The following is a 13911-nucleotide window of genomic DNA, read 5'->3' on the forward strand; positions in this document are numbered from 1 at the left end:
TCCACAAGAGCCAAATTATGGTAAGAACTCAACTGTCCATTGACAGATGAATGGATAAAGAAGATATGGTATATATACACAATGGAATATTACTCAGCCATAAAAAGGAATGAGATCTTGTCATTTTCAACTATGTGGATGGACCTAGAGAGTATAATGCTAAGTGAAATAAGTCAGAGAAAGACAAATACCACATGATTTCACTCATATGTGGAATTTAAGAAAACAAATGAACATAATGGGGTAAAAAGAGAGGCAAACCAAGAACAGACTCTTAACTTTAGAGAACAAACTGATGGCTACTGGATGGGAGGTGGGCGAGGGCATGGATGTGGGGGGTAACGGGTTAAACAGGTGATCAGTAGTAAGGAGGGCACTTATTGTGATCAACACTGGGTGTTGCATGTAAGTGATGAATCACTAAATTCTACGCCTGAAACAAATATTGCGCTGTATGTGAACTAGCTGGAATTTAAATAAAACTTGGGAAAAAAAGAACTATAAAACTTTTTTTTAAAAATAAGAACAAAGTGAGTCTCTTGTAGACACCATATAGTTGGATGAGGTTTTTTAAATCCACACTACCAGTCTTTGTCTTTTGATTAGAGAATTTAATCCATTTACATTAAAAGTAATTACTGATGAGTTACTTAATTCTGTTATTTTGCTCTTTGTTTTCTTTGTGGCTTATAGCTTTTTTCCCCTCATTTCCTGCATTACTGTGCTTATTGACTTTTTGTGTTTAGTTGATTTTTTGTAATGAAATGTTAAATTCCCTTCTCATTTCCTATTGTGTATATTCTATAGCTATTTTCTTTGTGGTTACCATGGGGATTTCATTTAATATCTTAAAGTTACAGCACTCTAATTTGAATGAATACCAGCTTAGTTTCAATAACATACAAAACTCTGTTCCTTTACAGTTTCCTTCCCAACGCTTTTGGTTGTTGATGTCAGAAAGCTACATCTTCATATGTCATGTTTTCAAAAACACAAACTAATAATTGTTTTATTTTGTTTTTAAATGAATTAGACTCTTAAGTTGTGTAGAAAACAAGATGTGGAGTTACAAATCACAGTTGTAATAATGCTAGTTTTTATAATTTCCCATGTATTTATTTTTAATGGGATTTTGATTTCCTTATGCAACTTTCAGTTACTGTCTAACGTCCTTCCTTTCAACCTGCAAAACTCCCTTTAGCATTTCTTACAGGGAAGGCCTAGAAGTAATGCACTCCCTCAGCTTCTGCTTACCGGGGAATGTCTTAAGTTCTCCTTCACTTTTGAAGGACAGTTTTGACAGACAAAGCTTTTTGGCTTTTTGTTTGTTTGTGTGTTTGTTTTCGCTCTTCAAATATATCAGCCCATTGCCTTCTGGCTTCCTAAGTTTCTGATGAGAAATCTGCCGATAATCTTACCATGGATCCTTTGTGTGTGATAAGTTACTTCTTTCTTGCTGCTTTAAAGATTCTTTGTTTTGGGGCACCTGGATGGGCTCAGTCGGTTAAGCATCTGACTTCAGCTCAGGTCATGATCTCACAGCTTGTGAGTTCGAGCCCCACATCGGGCTCTGTACTGACAGCTCAGAGCCTGGAGCCTGCTTTAGTTTCTGTGTCATCTTCTCTCCCTCTCTCTCTCTCTCTCTCTCTGCCCCTCCCCCGCTCACATTCTGTCTCTCTCTCAAAAATAAATGTTAAAAAAAAAGATTAATAAAACCCCTGGAAGTCACTTCAGCTGGATGAGGAGTGGCTTATAACAGCAGAGGGGGTACAACAGCAGGAGCTGTCTACCTTTGTGTCTGCACCTGTGGGATCGGAAGCGGCCATCAGCCATTAGAATTCAAAGCCCTGGTATTTGGAGAACGTGACTTTTATTGCCCCCTGGCTCCCACAAGCAGCCTGCAAGCAGCTCCAGAAACACGTGCACAGTTGTGTGCCCCGAGTGGGGAAGTAGCTATCGAGGAGCTAAAAGCTAAAACTGATCCAAGTGTACCATCTCAGCCTTTCCCTGGAAGTTGCAAGTCTTCAACTGACTCCAGAACTCCAAAATAGCTACATGAGACAGAGTCTACCAGTATGATTGTTGTCTGAGTGGAGAGCCAGATTCCTGATGCTTCCTAGCCTGTCATATTTCCAGGATCCTCCTTGCCTGCTTGATTTTTAAGGGTCTTGTAAATTGTGCTGCCTCCATGCTATCAATAAGTAATATCCGAACCACAAGGGGAGGGTCATTGTTTATGAGAATGGATATAAACCTATATGTTAAATAGGCCTATTAATATTTGCAAGGAATCTGGCCAACTTTTAGCCAGATCATTTTTTTAAACAATATTTTACATTGGCACATGATTACAAAGAGCTTGTGTGAGTAGTCACAAAATAACAGCTTTGCCTTTATGGTTTCTTTGCAGGTATCTTTTGTTGTTGCTTTGTTGTCATTGGCTTGTTTCTAAGGGTTGGTTTAATTGAAACATGAGCACACAGTCTGTAAATCCACTTCCCACGGCCCAAATCTTGTGTTCCAAACTGTTGAAAAGTGAAATGCCTGAGACCACCATGGTCAGCTCCTCTGAAACCCTTAGCCCAGGACACCTCCCACCTTGAGTGTGCAACACGGCCAAAGGAGATGTGGAATAAGTGTGGGCAAGCTTTTTACTAAATAACACTGAAGCACAATTTTATTTTCATAAGATAAATGCATATAAATAGTTTTAGTTCTTAATATTGATTCCATAATCCTATTTTGGAAACCACTAATTCAGGCCAATAATTACATGATGGTAAGGCCTCAAGAAGCCTGCTTCTCTTTCTTGGCTCTCTGACCCTGTTAGTAGATATCCTTCATAAGGGGCATTTTCCAGTAAGGTGAGTAATTTTCAGTCTAATTCTAAGGGTTTAAACCTTCCTTTTCAAAGCCATGTTATCTTAGTGACCTAAACAAAATATAATCTGTACGGCATAATACAGAGATGTCATGGATTTTTTGTGGTTGGTTAAAATTTGCACCTCTGAAAATGGGCTGTGGCTTTTCTTTGCTGTCTTATGGCAGAATTATCCATTTTGTTATAATCAGCTCTGACAACATTGAGAGAGCCATTTAAAATTAGTCATTTTTTTCTTCCCGAGCTTAATAGACACCTACTTATGCAAAGGCAGAGAAAGGATCCTTGCATTTCCAGGAAACAGTCATGAGACTGTGCACATAGCGGTCTGAGACAGCACAGTGGCTAACAGAATTTTATGCCATTCAGGAAATGGGAAAGCAACATGAACAAGGTAAAGAGCAAATTACGAATGAATTCCTTTTTCTAACAGACTGTCCAAGGAATTAGACAAAGAACATTAAATCCCATAGGAAGAATGAAGAACAATTTGACCTGTTGAATTAGTAGACTGAATCATCAGGAAATGAACAAAATTTATCCTTAGCCATCCAGCCTCTCCCTTTATTAATAATCATCTCTAATATTTTTACAACACTTCGCAATTTACTAAAGCTCTTCTTGTTGGTGGCGCCCTCCTTCTCCTGTTCTTCCCTGTTCCCATGGGCTTTCACCAAATCTGATCAACTCATTTCCAGGAAGCAACTTCAAATCCTTTATGGAATAAGGCAGGGTCAAATGGGAAAAAAAAAATCATTCAAACAAAGGTAAAAATGACTGATAATGTTTAATGCGTGACCTTTCCAGAGGCATTTGTATTTTACCAGATGATAAGGTCTTAGATGAATCTGTAATTTTATAAATCAGGCAGCAAAAGAGGTTTTCTGGGGGAAGGGAGGGCATAGGACTTGCAGTGTCCTTTTTGATATTTCTGCAATGAAAATATTTAGGAAGTCATTTTGCTCTCTGGCAAGGTATTCCTCTCCCTGAGTCTATATATCTGATAGCACACATTTCTTAGATTAGTTGAATTTAATTAGAGTCCGGATTTTCATACCATCCAAAAATACAGACTCTCGGAATTTTAGAGATCAAAAGAATCTTAGAGTTATTTTGGCCAAACCTCTTACCTTGTAGATAAGAAAATTGAAGGCAAGAAAGTCTAAATCATTCTGATTAAAGCTGCAAGATCCAACTACATTAATAATCAAGGAAGCTGATAATACAGGGACTAAACATTGAATTGATCTAGATAGTATCTTGAAATGTATTATTGTTTTTTAGACACAGGCCAAGCATAGTATGCTTGGACTATTTGTTGTTGTTGTTTTTCCATAAATCTGAGTGAACCATATTTGAGCAGTGGGAGATGTTACTATTCCCGTGCCTATTGTGGTGTTGTTTTGATCTGGTATAATCATTACCTTTTGTCCCCTATTAATCATTAGTACTTGCACTAAACTTTTTAATTGTCCACATATTCATGAAATTTAATATATAGAAGACTACTAGAAAAGTCAACAGGTTCTTTTTTTTTTTTTTTTAAATTTTTTTTTTCAACGTTTATTTATTTTTGGGACAGAGAGAGACAGAGCATGAACGGGGGAGGGGCAGAGAGAGAGAGGGAGACACAGAATCGGAAACAGGCTCCAGGCTCTGAGCCATCAGCCCAGAGCCTGACGCGGGGCTCGAACTCCCGGACCGCGAGATCGTGACCTGGCTGAAGTCGGATGCTTAACCGACTGCGCCACCCAGGCGCCCCAACAGGTTCTTTTTAATATTGGGTTCTTTCATCGCATTACCAAAGATGTCCTTCCTTAAAATACAATTTTGTTGAGCTGCTGGATTCTTTGTTAGCTTTACACTGTCATAGATTTTGACGGAAAATCTTTAGAGGTCATGTTGGTCAGCCACACACATCATCTTTTCAGATGAGGTGCTAACATCCAAAGGGCCACATACCTAATTTGTAGCAGAACCAGAATGAGAGCCTAAATCCCCTTAATCTGAGTCCAGATCTCTGTCCACCATACCACATGGCACCATTTTACAAGCCCAGAAGTCTCTGGTGGCTCCAGAAAGACACTTGTCCCATATACTTCCAACCTAGAGAATACTGACTGGCATGATTCCTTTGTTGTAAATCCAATTCTGGAAGAGGAGAGGAGATGAACTTATTCTCCCAGGCTTCCTGAGATCATGGGAAATATTCACAAATGATGTGTGAGCCTCTAAGAGTTTGATTTTTCCATTCAGTTCCCTCTTGTTTTGCTTGGCCTTCTGAGGAAGGAAAATGTGTAACTGAGTGATAAAGTCAATAAAACCTGAATTGGCTGTTTGTTTTATATTTCTCTCATTAGGTATTTCCATTTTGTGCTTAAAATTCAGAAGCTCATCTTAAAGAGCAAAAGTTACACTCAAGACTAACGTCAAAGAATTTCTGGGAAAACCGAGAAACCAAGATCCTGGTCCTTGGAGGAACTGTTCTTTCTGAGAAAAGCCTGATGAGTCATGCTGGTTGTAGAAGTTTCTAATCTGCCATGAAAATTGGGCATTTACGATTCAAAGATTTCGTTGGCTGCATCTGCCCTGAATCATCTGGAGGAAAATTGGAAAAATCAAAACACGAAAAACAAAAGCAAGTGTTAAATGACTGCCTGAGGTTTTTTCCCCCCAAGTTTTGATTTAAATTCCAGTTAGTTAACATACAGTGTAATATTAGCTTCAGGTGCACAATATAGCGATTCAACACTTCTGTACATTACCCAGTGCTTATCACAACAAGTGCACCCCTTAATCCCCATCACCTGTTTTACCCATCCCCACCCCTTCTCCAGTAATCCTCAGTTTGTTCTCTCCAGTTAAGGTTGTTTCTTGGTTTTCCTCTCTTCCCCCACCCCCTGCATGTTTGTTTCTTTTATTTCTTACATTCTACATGTGAGTGAAATCCTATGGTGTTTGTCTTTCTCCGACTCACTTATTTTGCTTAGCGTAATACTCTCTAGCCTGAGTCCCTTATCACCCAGATTTGCAGTAATGGACACCGTCAGATTCACACCTGTATTAGCATCAAGGAACAATTCAATTCTGCCTGGAATGTAATTGGAAATTTAAGGCGCAGATTTTGATGATTACTAACTTAATGGAAGAACATGGTTTAGTTGGATATGCGACACACAATCAAAAATCATCAAGATTTGTTGAAAATTTTTGATCAAAAATTTGTTGAAAGGAAAATATCAGGTATGAGAAAGGACTGAAGCGATCCAATGTGACTTTGTAATCAGAAGCCAGCATACTGTTGGCATGATATGGTGTATTTTAAACATAAATGCTCATTAAGACCATTGTTGGAGAAGTTTTGATAGAATAGTAGTGTCTCTGGAATGCTAAGCTCTGAGTTCTACTGATTCCTAATAAGAAGGAACATCCATCCACACATAAGTTGCAGTTTCAAGGAGTCACACTCATTTAAGAGTTCAGCCAAGAAATCCCTGGTGCCTAGAAAATGGGAGAAAACACACACACACACACACACACACACACACACGGGAGATTGTACCAAATGAAGGAGATCTGTTCTTAGCCACACCTCTTCTTTGGTCTTCAGAAGGTTTACTGTTCACAGCTACCAAACATCGAACCACTAGCAGCTTGTGCTTGCTTCTTCACACAAGCAGTAATTACCTTTAAGCTTATATTAATTACTGGGATGATGAATATAATCTGATGCCAATGACTAGATAACCTGGGCCAGACTTGTCAAGTGTCACCGCCTCTGAGATGCCTTCTCTGACTACCCAGTCCACCTATCAGACACCTCTGCCCACCGCAAAATTTTGGTTTTTTGGAAACAACCATGATTATCTAAAATTATCCTTTCTTTTCTTCTTCTTTTCTCTTTCTTTCTTTCTTTCTTTCTTTCTTTCTTTCTTTCTTTCTTTCTAGTTTGGTTACATGTTTACAGTCCATTTCCTTGTAAGCACTGTAAGGTCATTTTTCTTGAAGATCAAGTCCACTGCTGGATCTCCAGCATCTAGCATGGAGCCTGGCACATGAAAGACATGGGATAAATATTTGTTAAATGAAAATCCCAAAACCAAAGGCAGATGGACTTAATTATGTTTTTTTTTTCTTTCCTTTGGAATGAAAGCTAATGCAAGGGAGAAACTCCTCTCTGACAAATAGAGAAATCGGAAAAAGTTGGAAATGACTAAAGAAGAAAACTGAATTAAAAAAAAATGGAACCAGATGATTGAAAAATAAAGAGTAAAATTAAAGGATTATTAATTTTTATTAAATGATTTAAATGATTTTATGGGCAAAAATTCAAAAGTAAGCAAAATGATGAAAAAGTAGAAATAAATTTGGCAAAAAAAAAAGTAAGGTATTGGGTGGAAGGTTTGAAATGCAGGGTTGGGATTCCCTGCAGTTGTTCCTCAGGAATTAGAATCCTGGATGAATCAGAAGAGCAGACGATCCGGATCTTCTTGACACCAAAAATAAGAAATCAATCATTGGAGACAGCCCAGATTCAAATCCTGGAAAGTGTAGATAATTCTGAATTGAGGCTTAAAGGAAATAAACATGTAAAGGTCTTAGCACTGAAACTGCTGCTTAGTGAGTGTTCGAAACTCTCACCTTTTATTTTGTGTTTAAAATCAACCGCCAGGTTGCTCCTGAAATCAAAGGAGTGGAGATTTGTACGGAACGTCAGCAACCTTCCTGCAGGCAACATTTTGTACCATCTCTCCCCCTATGATTGGGCATTTGAGTTTGCACTAGAACTGTACCCCTGGAAACAAAAGGAGAATTAATACGAGTAAGGATTCCACTTACAGTCTCTGTATAGACACATGCCTCATCAAAGGCTCACCTCCATCCTGCACTATATTATTACCATAATCTCTACCTACTTACGTTATGGCTCTCGGAACCTGCAGCTGTGTTCATACCCTTTTCTCATGGAGGAAAGTCTTCCAAAGAAGAGGTTTGTCTAAGTTATTGTTATGGACTGAGTTGTGTCCCCTCCCCATCAATTCATAAGTTGAAGTCCTAACTCATAGTGTGACTGGATTTGGAAATAGGGCCTCTGAAGAGGTAATTAAGACTAAATGAAGTCATGAGAGTGAGGCCCCAACCCAATAGGACCAGTGCCCTTATATGAAAAGTTTACCAGGGATGCACACTCACAGATATAAAGGGCTAAGTGAGGTTCCAGGGAGAAGCAGCTATCTGGAAGCCAAGTAGAGAGGCCTCAGGAGAAACAAAACCTAACAACACCTTGATCTTGGACTTGTAGCCTCCAGAACCATGCAAAGTAGATTTCTGTTATTTAAGTTACCCAGTCTGCTGTTTTGGTCCTTTGTTAAGGCAGCCTTAGCCAACTAACACATTTATCTATGATGGAAATGGAAGACTGGAACTCAGGATCCCTTCCAACTTCCTTCCAGTATGTCTTCTTATACTGTAGAGACCAGAGAGCTTAAAGTATTCTCTTCCGGTCTCAAACATAAATTAGTCTCACCGATTAGATGCACCCAAGGGACATTGGAAGGTGGAAGTGAGGCAGGGCCATCTTCGGGCTGCTGTGGGTGTTGCTGGGACAAGTACAGTCATGAAGTGCTGGAACTCAACAGTTTCTGAACGGGATCTTCTGATTCTCCGACCCCTGACGGTGGCAGGGTGGCGGCCATCTTGACAATGTTCTGAGAGTCATTTCTGGAACCCTGGTCTAGATGTAGCTCCTCAAGTCTTTCCTACTATGTCATAAGTATTTAATGATCTGTAGAAAATCTCTTTCTGCTTAAGAAAGCAAGATCAGTGTCTGTTTTTTTGCAACTGAACCCGAACTGATGTAGTCTTTTCTGTGTCTTTGGTATTGAGCACAATGCTGGGCATACATAAATGGTAAACCAATCCTTATCATTGTTGTTTAAACCAGTGGTTCTTCATCTTTGATGGGTATTATCATACCCTATAAGCCAATAAAGAACATGAAGGTCCAGACTCACTGAGGGAGAATAAGTTCCTAGTTTTTTATTTTTATCAAGTTCCTTAGGAGATTCTAATGACCACCAAAGTTTGAGAAGCTCTGGTTAAAAATTCTCTCAGGCATACCAGGACCAGCAATTTTCTAAGCACATGATACTCAGTGACTCTTTTTTTTTTAATTTTTTTTAATGTTTATTTATTTCTGATAGAGAGACAGAGCATGAGTGGGGGAGGGGCAGAGAGAGAGGGAGACACAGAATCAGAAGCAGGCTCCAGGCTCTGAGCTGTCAGCACAGAGCCCAACGCAGGGCTCGAAATCACCGACCGTGAGATCATGACCTGAGCCGAAGTCGGTCCTCAACCGACTGAGCCACCCAGGCGCCCTCAGTGACTCTTTTTTATTCTCATATAGACCTTATGAAATAGGAAGTCATATTACCCTCATCTCTTAAATGAGAAAACTGAGGCATAAAGAGCCTTGGAAAAATACCCAAGATCACACAGCTAGTAAGTAGATCTTAGCATCTAAACCCAAAACCCAAAGTACTTAGACCATGAGCCCCCAAGCTCATGACCACTATACTCTTTTTTTTTAAATTTTATTTATTTATTTATTTATTTATTTATTTATTTATTTTTATTTTTTTTTTTAACGTTTATTTATTTTTGAGACAGAGAGAGACAGAGCATGAATGCGGGAGGGTCAGAGAGAGAGAGGGAGACACAGAATCCGAAACAGCCTCCAGGCTCTGCACTGTCAGCACAGAGCCTGACACAGGGCTCGAACCCATGGACGTGAGGTCATGACCTGGGCCAAAGTCGGACACTTAACCGACTGAGCCACCCAGGTGCCCCACTACTATACTCTTATGCTTGGATTCTCTCCTCTTGGAAGGTCCTAAGATGAATCTCATTTAAATTTAAATCAGATTCCTCCAAATAAGTTTTTAAAACTTAACAAGATCCCAGTCTCACTGATAAGGTCATTTAGTTAATAAAGGAAAATATTGGGATAACAAAACTTTTTTTAGCCAACCAATAGTCTCTAGGGTAGATGCCAACAAGCTTCAAAGTCTAATAAAATTTATTTAAATCAAGCAATAGCTTGAAGGAATAATTGCTTTCAGATAACAAACTAATAATTCCATGGATATTATTATTATCTTTGAAGTGAAGAATAGCAAACTGACCCTTAGGTCCCTCCATTCATTATTAGAAAAAACATTATACATTTTCAAGAAGAATAGATCGAAATAGTACTATTTAGCTGCAGAGTCCCACAGTCCTTTTTTCTTACTAATCGTATTTCTTACATTTTCAAGATTGCATCTCTAAAATTTAATAAAATCTTATTCTTCTAATGCCTAGAAATTAATAATGTAGAGGAAGATATTGGAAGATGTTCAGAGGTACCTCTTATAGAGATGTGCAAAAATGCACAATGAATAAAAGGAAAATATCCTCCCCTTTTAAACTTTGTAAACTCTTTGGTCAATAGAAGTTCTCAATTTTAAGTTTATCATTAAAAGAGAATACTTCTGAAAACTTCTGAAGTTGTCATTTTTATCACTTGTTGGGCTTGTAAGACAAAAGTGGGACCTAAACATTTTTAAGGCAGAAATTACTCTCATTTATCCCAGAGATGAAATCTGTTGTAAAAGAAGCTGGGTTCAAATCCCAGCTCAGTTATTATGAACTTTATTGTGAATTTTGACAGGTTATCTAACATTCATATTATTTTCTTAATCTGTAAAACTTAGAGAAAATAACCCCTACCTTATGAAGTGTTACAAGGGCTAAATGAGATCATTTTTTTCCCTCCATGTCGAATCTCTGCAGCTCTGGAGAAGAAAGAAAGAAAGAAAGAAAGAAAGAAAGAAAGAAAGAAAGAAAGAAAGAGAAAGAAAGAAGAGAGAAAGGAAGAAAGAAGGAAAAAGAAAGAAAGAAATGAATTAAGAAAGAAGACAATGAGACAATGACAGCAACAAACCATAAACACCAAAAGTAACATACTGGAATCAAGGGAAAACATGAAATGAATTATTAGAAAGTTTGAGTGTGAACTTGGAGTTCTGCCTCCATTTTGTGTGATGTGAAGCAATTATCTTAATTTTACTCTTGGAAAGAACAAATTTCACTCTTATCAAAAGGAAAGAGAATTTTTGACTTCCCAGATTTGTTCTAATTCTGACAGTCCATGTTGCAAGAATATAAAAAGTAATTCTTAAAATTTATGAAAACGTTTACATCTTAACTCATTTACTGAGTACCTTAAAATGTGCTCTTCAACTCTCCACATTTCCTATTCACTTCATTTATTTTTATTGTCAAGTGAAGTTATTCCAGCATATGAGTCATTTGAGATGGAAATACTTATCTGATGTAATGTGTCAAAGATATTCTTTTAAAGTGTTTCCAGTATGGTTAGATATTAAGTCACACACACACACACACACACACACACACACACACACACACACACACAAATTGCCTGTCTAAAATACTAGTGGTGAATCACAGCCTCCCCTCCCTTCCTCCTTGGGGCTGAAGTTTGATTTTACCACTTTCCCTTTCCCTTAACAGAAGTGCTATTTGACATATGTTTCATGTTTAGTTCTATGAATTAAACTTTGTATTATTTTGGGACTCTGGAAAGAATATCACATATTATTTGGGACCCAACAGAATGGACCACTCTGGACCCAGATGCCAGCCAAGGGGTACTCTTCGAGGGCCTCTAGACCCAGCTCAAGAGACCAGTCCACAAGAGTGGAGTCTAAGTCAGCAAGGACAAACCAGGAACAGAAGAATAAGGCAGCAGGGTAAAGGACCAAAGAGCCCCATAAAACGGAAACTCAGAATAGATGTGTGGTAGAGACAGTCAAGATATAAGGGAGACAACGAGGGGTCAAAGTAGAATAAGAATCTGTGGATGATGTATGACTAGGACAAAGGCTTTTGAAGAATGATGCTAACAAGATAGGTACCTCTTGTGATGGTTAATTTTATATGTTAAGCTGGTTAAACTACAGTGCCCAGTTGTTTGGTCAAACACTAATTTAGATATTACTTGTGAAGGTTTATGGTAGGTATGGTTAGCATCTACAATCAGTTGACTTTAAGTAAAGCAGATTGCCCTCCATAATGTGGGCCTCATCCAATCAGTTGAAGACCTTAAGAGCAAAAATGGAGATTTCCTGGAGGAGAAAGAATTCTGCCTCAACACTGTCACTTAGAAATCTTGCCTGAGGGGTGCCTGGGTGGCTCAGTCAGTTGAGCATTTGACTTCGGCTCAGGTCATGATCTCACAGTTCATGTGTTTGGGCCCCGCGTTGGGCTCTGTGCTGATAGCACATCGGATTCTGTGTCTCCCTTCCTCTCTGCCCCTCCCCTGCTCTGCCTCTCTCTCTCAATCTCTCTCTCTCTCAAGAATAGATGAACATTAAACGAATTTAATAAAAGAAAGAAAGAAATCTTGCCTGAGTCTCCAGGATGCTGCCCTATGGATTTTGGACTCAAGACATCAATTCTTACCCAAGTTCCCAGCATGATGACCTGCCCTATAGATTTCATATTGTCCAGTTCCCACGTGTGAGTTATTTCTTAAAATAATTCTCTCTCTCTCTCTGTCTCTCTCTCTCTCTCTCTATGTCCTATTGGTTCTGTTGCTTTGGAGAATCCTACTGTGGATAATACCTCTGTTGTCATTCTTCTTCTCTAATGCAAAAAAGTAAAGTTTGGAAGACTCTGCTGGGCTGGAATTTTGGGGCTAAAGCTGCAAGACTACAGCCAAGCAGTTCCACCAGGAGAAAATTGAAAATCCTCATTCTTTTTTCGCCCACTTCAGGCATACCTGCTACATTCCTGGCATCACATGAAGTACTAGGGGTAGGTCAGGTTCCCCCAGAAGTAGACTCTGAAATAAAAATTTGAATGTTCGTAGTGTATTCGGGGTGATCTCAGCGAACACATGTAGCACAGTAGGGAAGTGAGACAGGGCAAGGGAGAAAGAACAGGAAATGTTAATGAGTGGGATACAGCTAGTTGCCATGGAGTATGCTGACAACCAAGGACAAAGTGGTGTAGAAGTTCTGTGAATGCACGGAGACCCTAGATGGAAGAAACGGCAGCAGCACATCAAGTCCTCCTTTTCCTCCTTGATTTCCCACTTGAAAGACCTCCCCTTGCCAAGACGCCCACTTTGTTCCAGGCTCCCTGGCTTTGCTCTTTGCAATGCACAGAGTTTGTGTCGGGCTTAAGTCATGGTAACAGACATGTGGGTCCCTTCCCTAGGACCCCTCTTGTTAGTGAGCGCCTGCGGTGGGGGCTGCTGGTTATACACTAGAGTTCCGTGCTCTGCTCCTAGATAACTAAGCTTGTGACATACAGTTTTTGATCTTCTTTCTAGGCCTAGAACTTAATCCTAATTCTCCGTACGCATCCAGATGGACGAATTTTACCTTCCCTGATGGACAAGGACAGGCCCGACTGCAACCTTCAATTTCATCTCAAGTAATTAATATCGCAGCTGTTCTAGTCTCATATATGTATTTGCCCTGTACATGTTGCTATGCCTTCAAGAAAACTGGAAACAAACGAACAAAAAAAGATGCAGACTGTGTGAGTTTTCCAGGAGGCAATGGAGGAAAGGCCATACAAAATAAGAAAGAACAATAAAAAATGACACATCCTGGAGTGGAAATTGTGTGTGTGTGTGTGTGTGTGTGTGTGTGTGTATGTGTGTGTGTGTGTGTGTGTGTGTGTGTGTGTGTGTGTGTGGTGTAGTTTTGCTGGGGGAGGTGAGAAAGCAGAGCTATGATTAGAGAATTGAGGAGAAAATGAGTCAAGTAGATCTTGCTCTACTGTGTTACCCAAAACCTAGAGGAAGTGTCTGGAGAAAGTAGGCCATCCATCACTTAGCAGCAGTAAGCTTCTTTTGCTCCAAGCAGTATAGATTGTATTAGAGAATAAGTTATTTCCAGTGCTCACTTCTGCTTGTACAACCAGAGAGAATAATCTAGAATTCTAGTAGAGTG

Source organism: Lynx rufus, unplaced genomic scaffold (genome assembly GCF_022079265.1).
Source record: "Lynx rufus isolate CCGP_SWC_20201006 ecotype Redwood Valley unplaced genomic scaffold, mLynRuf1.p SCAF_3, whole genome shotgun sequence".
Lineage (NCBI taxonomy): Eukaryota > Metazoa > Chordata > Mammalia > Carnivora > Felidae > Lynx > Lynx rufus.